We start from the raw sequence: 8,771 nt of genomic DNA on the forward strand, positions 1-8,771 counted from the left end.
ACTTACCCAGGGTTTTAGCATCCTACCTTGTAATCTACTCTGACAAAGCATCAAGTTCTAAAGGCCCAAAAGGATCCAAAGAAAGTAAATGAATACCTATAGGAATGAATGATCTAAAAGAAATTAAGCAAGGAATTGTAATTTACGGCTTGCATTCCGCATTTGTTAGGGAGATGATAAAGACATGAGCTTCTAGCATTAAAGCCATGCCACATGACTGGCTTTCAGTTAGTTTCAGTCCTGGATGATAGGCTTCAACTGATGTTTAAATGCTATTTCAGAGAAAAGGCTAAAATTTTAGAACAACAGGGAAAAGCTAAAGGATTTGAGACTTCCCAAGATCAAATTCTTGGTGAGGGCCCTTATGCTGACCCACAAGCTCAAGCTCTTTACAATAAACAAATCTTGTTCCTATGCCACAAAGCAGCCTTAAGTTCTTGGGACAGAATTCAAGAACTAGGAAAACAAACTGAATCTTACACCAGGGTTAAACAGGGCCAGAGAGAATTCTTTAGTGACTTTTTACAAAGATTAACTAAGGCTGTACAAATAGGAGTAACAGACCCAGATGCTAGATGAGTACTTATTGAATCTCTGGCTTTTGAAAATGCCAACTTAAGAGTGCAAAAAGATACTTGGACCTTTAAAGGTTAGATCAGCACCAGTGGATGAATGGATCCTGCATACAATGAACATTGAGACATTTGACTATAATACTGAATCTTGGGTAGGAGAAGCAATTTTCAAAGGTATGAGGAGACATCAAAATGCCAAATGTTTTAATTGTGGTAGAATAGGACATCTGAGAAGGGACTGTAGACAAGAAATTACTAGGAATAATGTCTCCTCTAAGAATGGCAAGAATAGGAGGACTCAGCCTTCAGGTATATGTAGAAGGTGTGGCAAAGGCTGACATTGGACCAATGAATGCAAATCAAGACAGACAAACCAACCCAATCCCGTCGGGAAACTCGGGAAACTCCTTGGGGGGGTCTCTCGCAGGCCCCCAAGGCAAAAGTGGCCCAGTCATTCCCAGTTACTGTGAAAGACATGTCTCACCAGGAATATTAAAATATCTAGAGCCTTCAGAAAAAAAAAAAACAAAAAAAAATACTGTTCTACATGATGGAATAAACATGGAGGATAAATCAAAACTTCCAATAGGAAACAGGGAATGTATATTCTGACAGACTTCTATAAATCATCAAAGACCAAAGCTAAGTGTATAAATGTCATTGTAATTGTGGGCTTGGTAAACACAGGTGCAGATGTAAGTATCATTACTCCAGAATCTTGGCATCCAAATTGGCAGATGTTCAATTACTAGGACTTAGAACCCTACCTCAAGTGAAACAAAGCACAAGATGGTTTGGATGCATAGGGCCAGAAGGACAGAGAGGAAAGCTGAGGCCATATGTGGCTAATATTGCAGTGAATTTATGGGGTCATGACCTGCTGCAGCAATGGAATACCCAGATTAACATTCCTGCAGTACCAGAAACTCATAATTCTGGGAAGGATATTACAAGGTACTATACACAAAGGTCACCAGCCATTCAGGCTGTACAAGAACACAAAGCAACTAGCAAACCTTGAGAGGTACCATCAGTCCTACCTTTAAAACGATTAACTGAGAAAACAATATGGGTTAAACAGTGGCCTCTAGCTGAAGAAAAGTTGACGGCTTTAGAACAGCTGGTACAAGAGCAATTAGATGCTCACCACATTGAAGAATCAACCAGCCCTTGGAATTCTCCTGTACTTGTTGTTTAAAAGAAATCTGGTAAATAGAGAAAAGAGACATATCTAAGAGCTATCAATATGGTATTCAACATATGGGCCCTCTACAGTCTGGAATTCCTCTGCCTTCTCTGTTACCAAAAGGATGGCCTCTCATAGCTATTGATTTAAAGGATTGTTTTTTCACTATACCTTTACAAGAAAAGAATAGAGAAAATTTTCCTTCACAGTGTCTACTTATAATAATTCTCAGCCTACTAGGGGATATCAATGGACTATCCTCCCACAGGGAATGCTCAATAGCCCCACCCTGTGCCAACTTTGTCAGCCAGCCAATGGAAATAATACGTAAAAATTTTCCTACATCTATAATTTACCATTACATGGATGGCATTTTGCTATCTGATTCAAACATAGATACTTTAGAAAGAATGTTTGAAAAAGTAAAGAAAGTTTTGCCAAAATGGGGGTTACGAATTGTTCCTGAAAAAATAGAGAGGAGAGTCTGTCAATTACCTAAGAGAGATCGATTGTGGACTCTTAATGACTTTCAAAGATTGTTAGGAGATATTTCCAGTTTACGGCCAACTGTTGGGATAACACCTGATCTAATAACTCATCTAAACAAAACCTTAAATGGTGATAAAGACTTGAATAGTCCCAGAGAATTAACAGCTAAAGTGGAAAAGGAATTGAAAATTGTTGAGAAGAAATTACAGGAGGCACATGTGGATAGGGTGAATCCAAATCCTAATTGTATTCTAGTCATATTGCCTTCCAGAATTTCTCCAACAGGAATTTTAATACAGAGAGACAATATTATCTTAGAATGGATCTTTTTACCACATAAACCATGTAAAAAATTAAAAAGTTATGTGGAAAATGTCTCTGAACTAATTATAAAAGGTAAATTGAGACTTCATCAACTAGCAGGTATAGACCCAGCAGAGATTATAGTGCCTTTCACTACTGATGAAATAAAAAGTTATGGGAAGACAATGAACCATGGCAAAGAGCTTGTGCTAATTTTTTTGGGAGAAATTAATAGCAATTATCCCAAAAGCGAAACACTTAACCTTATAAGAGAACTTCTTGGATTCTTCCGCGAATTGTACATGATGCTCCAATAACTGAAGCCCGTACATTTTATACTGATGCAAATAAAACAGGAAAGGCAGGGTACAAATCAGATTTAAGTAAGGTAGAACAAAGCCCTTATAATTCTGTCTAAAAACCAGAATTACATGCTATTTTCATGGTGCTAAGGGATTTTAAAGAAACTCTTAATATAGTTACTGATTCACAATATGCAGAAAGAATTGTTTTGCATATTGAAATCACTGAATTTATACCATATGATATAGAACTGACTTCATTATTCATACAGGTTCAGGATATAATCATGAATAGACTTTGTCATATATACATAACACACATCTGATCCCACACAGGTCTGCCAGATCCTCTAGCACAAAGTAATGCAAAAATTGATCAATTATTGATTGGAAGCGTGTTGCAGGCCTCAGAATTTTATAAAAAACATCATGTCAATAGCAAAGGTTTAAAGAAAGAGTTTTCTGTTACATGGCAACAAGCTAAGGAGATTATAAAGAGATGTTCTACTTGTTCTTATATAACTAGATAAGACTAATGCAGGGACCAACTGAAAGAAATGAAATCTGGCAGATGGATATGTTCTATTTTACAGAATTTGGAAAATTAAAATATGTATGCCACACCATTGACACTTATTCAGGATTTCAGTGGGCAATGCTTTATGCTCAGAAAAGGTTGATTCAGTAATCACACATCTATTAGAAGTTATGGCCATTATGGGTATTCCTGCACAAATAAAGACAGATAATGGTCCAGCATATGTCCCTAAGAAAATGACATAATTTTCATTTATGAAAATTCATAAAAGAAAATAAGCAACAGTTTTTTGCTTATTATAATATAAAGCATATTACAGGTATACCACACAATCCTAGAGGTCAGGCAGTGTTTAGAAAGATCAAATCGTACTATAAAGGATATGTTAAACAGAAAGGGATGGAAAATACCCCCAGAAATAGATTGCATAATGCTTTATTAACCTTGAATTTTCTTAACGCTAATAAGAAAGGGACAACAGCAGCAGAGAGACATTGGATAACAGAAAAGTCTTCTGAATTAAATCAGCCAGTGTATTTCAAGGATGTGTTGACCTCACAATAGAACCCAGGAGATGTGCTGCATTGGGGAAGGAGTTTTGCTCTTGTTTCAACAGGAGAATAAAAGTTATGGATACCATAAAAATTTTCTTTGGAAAAGAGAAATCTCTTGAGAAAGAGAAATGACAGCTCATCCACAGAGGTGACAACCAATCAGGTGGTAAGTAACCTTTTAAGGGTTGGGGCAGGGTTCTGTTCTTGTCTTTGCAAGAAAAAAACTCATCTTCAATAAGTCAATAGACCCTGGACAACTAGATGCCCAAAGAGGAAAAGATAATTATCCAGATGGCATCACCAAGCAAAGAGAATTATGACTTATGAGGACAAGTCATCTGAGGGTAAGAATCTCTAAACATAAATTAGAACAATAGTCATGACTCACTTAAAAATCAAAGCTGGCTTTGGAGTTGAACAATGACTCTGTCCTCTAAATCCAAGCATGTTGTTAAAAGAAAAATTGAGAATTTCTGTCTCATGTCCAGAGCTATCTGGTATGGGACAGAAAGAAGAAAAAATTTAGAAAAAAAATTACATTTCTTCATATCTATTTTTGTCTCTATCGTACCTTTCATTTAATATGTCTGTATATGTTTATATAAATAATGTTTAAGTTTTCCACAATGAACAATGAATTTCCCTACAGTAAACTTTGAAGTTTCCAGGAAGATGGGGCCCCACAACTCCACATGGTTGATATGATGTCATGATGCTGATAGCACTACTATAAGACCATTTTGGGTACCAGCTGCCCAAGATGATTCCAACTTGGTTAGCTGAAATGGTGCACTTTTTTATAATGTTCTGGCTAGAACTCCAAATAGGAGCCTCAGAAAAACCCTACTAAATACTCAGAGACATATACCAGACAGTAATCTTGGAACTTAACTATCATTTTACTTTCACAGGATCCCATAGAAAGAACATCGCCCCCATGAAAGCTGGAAGTAATTCTAGAAGATGACGTTCCCTCTCCCAACAAAGTTTGTCCTCAGGGTTAGGGACATCATTTAGGAGTTGATTATAATTGGTATAGGGTTGGGGGGGATTATTAGCTTACTCACACTAATAATAATACTGAGTAATAGAGTGAATACTTGTGAGCTACTATCTATAGGCAATTTACACTGGTATAGATTCTTGTATATTGATACAAACTTATTGAATGTTCCTATTTTCATCTACAATATATGGACATCTAGGCAAAGTTATTTTGTCAGATTGTATGCATTCATGCATCTCTACCTCTGCTTAAGACATTTTGAATATTGATACAATTTTAGGATATATTTATCATATTGCAATATACATTTCTACCTCTGAACAAGATACTTAAACATTTTGAGATCATTGTCCTCATTTGTTGCAGTTGTTTAAAGATTGTTTAATATTCTAATATGAAGTCTTAGTCTTTAAGTTATATAGGTATTAAGATTCATAGGTCAATAGTCATGCATGTTTGCCATACTTATAGTTAGACTAATCAGGTTTTTTAGATACATAGAGATTGTATTCTACATAGATAGGTAATCTTCAACCACTTCAAAGAGCTGTAGAATATGGCATTTAAATAACTTAAGGGTTCTGTTGATGTGAGACAGGATTGCTCCTGGCAGTACTGATTCCTGAGAGAATGTTGAGCACCAAAAACACTCTACTTGGAGTTTATCTTTTTGGCACAACTGGCCTTTGGGCAAAGAACTGTCCATGCATCAACCACTGACAAAATGCACGATGTTCGGACAGGACAAGTAGGATACAAGAAAAGAGTGTCAAATCCTGCCAAGACAGGGTAAGATGGTTTTGAAAAATTCCCTGCCTCTGAAAATGGTCTGGCAGTTACTTTAGGCTTTAGCCAAAGTTGGTGGCGCCAACATTACAAATGAGACATTGGGTGATTGCCCAGTTGTGGGAGAATTGTCTGTATTCTGTCAATCATGTTTTAAATAAACGCTGATTGGCCAGGCAGGAGGTATAGGCGGGAAAAACAGACAGGAAGTGGAAAGGATGCAAGGAGAGCAGAATTCTGGGGAGGAGGAAATTGATTTCTCACACTCCTGCCCAGATCACCAAAGCAGCAGGATGTGAGCTGCCCCACTGAAAAAGGTACTGAGCCACATGGCTAACATAAATCAGAAAAATGGGTTAATCAAGATGTGAGTTAGCCAGTAAGAAGCCCGACCTAACGGGCTAATCAGCATTATAAATAATAGAGATCTGTGTGGTTGATTTTCTCTGGGGCCTGCCGGCTGGGGGAACCAAGCGGAACACGGGACAGAAAACACAAACAAGCAGGGCCCCCTCATGTTATAGAATGGTGCCCATGTGGATAACTGCATCCACAGAAAGCCTGAGAAAGCTTGGGAAAGACTAGAGTAAAGCATTTTGATTTTCAGCCTCTGCGCTGTTTTAAAATGCTGGCTTTCTGGGCCATCCTGCCAGGGAAAGCTCTTGACTCTTTCAAGCAGGCAGTCCGGACTATGGAAACACTGTTGCAGCTTGCTTCCTGGCAAGGTCCTTGAAAAGCCATAGGAGCTTTTGATTGTTGTTTTCTCCATATTCCTTAGCAAATTAAAGACCCATGTGGTCAGAAAAAGAGAGATATACAGTAAAGAGAGATTCAAAGAGTAAAAAAACCTCTAAATGGTTTACAGTGTGTTAAAAATATATGCAGGCTTGAAAAAAAAAAGTTTAAAGCCTTAAAATAAAAAGAAAGAGAATAGTTGGGTGTGGTGGTACACACCTTTAATCCCAGCACTGGGGAGGCAGAGACAGACAAATCTCTGGGAGTTCAAACATAGCCTGGTCTACAGAGGGAATTCCAGGACAAAGATATACAGAGAAGCTGTCTCAAAAAGCCAAAAGTTAAAAGTAAAAATAAAAGAAATAGAGGTTAAAATAAAGCCACGTAAAGATGGAAAATATACAGAGAATCTTGATACTGTATGCTATTATGCTCTCTTTAAATTGTTTAAATGCTGAGGAAGGAAGGAGCAACAGCTACTAAAAGATATTTGCTTATAAATGCTGTAGAATTAATCCAAGATAGGTATTTTGAAAATACCTTGGCTTCAAAATTGAAGTCAAAAGGTATGTTACTTTGGAGAAGAGATTTTGCTTGTTTCCACAGAAAATGAGAGGCTCTGGATTTATTCAGAGTTAAGAAAAATCATCTTTGACCAAGGGAGACCACCTGAGAAATCTCCAGTAGGAACAGATGGCCCAGATGTCTGAGTTCTTCATCCAGAACAGGTTCAAGACTGCTGCCTGAGATGATCAAGACTCACAAGATACTTCAGTCAGGACTTGATCATAACTCTAAATTTTCTTTAGGTCCCCATAAGATTATCAGCGCCCCCAACCAGCTGGAAGTAGCCTGGAATACTACGCCCACATTCCCAAAAAATGGACTATGGATATTTTCCTTTTTCTTTTTTAAAAAAGAGGGGGAAGTGGTGTGGTAGAATTGTCTGTATTCTGTCAATCATGTTTTAAATAAACGCTGATTGGCCAGGCAGGAGGTATAGGCAGGAAAAACAGACAGGAAGTGGAAAGGATGCAAGGAGAGCAGGAGAATTCTGGGGAGGAAGAAGTTGATTCCTCCCACTCCTGCCCAGATCACCGAAGCAGCAGGATGTGAACTGCCCCACTGAAAAAGGTACTGAGCCACATGGCTAAAATAGATCAAAATAATGGGTTAATCAAGATATGAGAGTTAGCCAGTAAGAAACCTGACCTAAAGGGCCAATCAGCATTATAACTTACTGAGTCCTCTGTGTCATTTTCTCTGGAACTAAACAGCTGGGGGGCCGGGCAGGACAGAAAACCCCAACAAACAAGCCGGCCCCACTCATGTTACACCCAGCTGTCTCTGTCATTTGTTGCACATTTTGGAAGATGCTTGATTGCACTTCCTGCTTACTCAAGTAATATTTCCTTTCTCGGGTCTTTGTTGGGGTTGATAGTTGTAGTTACTTTCCTCTTGTGACTTGGCCAAGTTATTTATTATACAAGACTTAAACTCATTAGGATAGGATAATTATTGAAACATTTATTACATGTTTCTTGTTTGATATTGCTTATGCTGGTTGTAATTTTAATTTTTATACCTGCTATTTGTTCTTATTGTATATAACTTTGTGTTAGGCATAGAACTTTCTTATTTAAACAAAAGGGGGAAGACACTGTAGGAATTCCTACCACCAGTAGCCTTTAAGTTACCCATACACTTGGGTGTAGTCTCTTATACTATTTATGCTGATGTAAAATGCACATCTGACCTCTTTTCTGGCTCTGGGATTCGGTTGCTGTTCCCCATCCCAGCAGAGAATTGTGATCTGTGAGTCTACCCCTAAGCAAATAACCCTCTATTATACTCAATTCTGAGCTAGGGTCCTTCTTCATAAGGTCTCACTATACAGCCCTTGATAGCCTGGAATTCATTATCCAGATGAGGCTGGCTTTGAACTTAGAGATTTGTCTGCCTTTGCCTGCTGAGTGCTGGATTAAAGGTGTGTACCACTATATCTGGCTGGGAAAAGAAAAATGTAAAAGCTGTTCCTTTTTATCCCCCATCCTCCCTATTCTTCTTTGGCTCTCTCCATGGCTCAAGCAACCTGGACAGAGTATAACACACACTACATGTGTCCAGCTCAAGTAACCTGTAACCTGCGCAGACTACAGCACACACCACGTGTGTCCGGCTCAAGTAACCTGTAACTGGGCAGAGTACAGCACACATCATGTGTGTCTGGCTAAAGTAACCAGGGTAGACTATAGACACTTACCACACATGCCTGGTTAAGTTACCATTCTTTAAAG

The sequence above is a fragment of the Myodes glareolus genome, chromosome 8 (genome assembly GCF_982192425.1).
Source record: "Myodes glareolus chromosome 8, mMyoGla1.1, whole genome shotgun sequence".
Classification (NCBI taxonomy): domain Eukaryota; kingdom Metazoa; phylum Chordata; class Mammalia; order Rodentia; family Cricetidae; genus Myodes; species Myodes glareolus.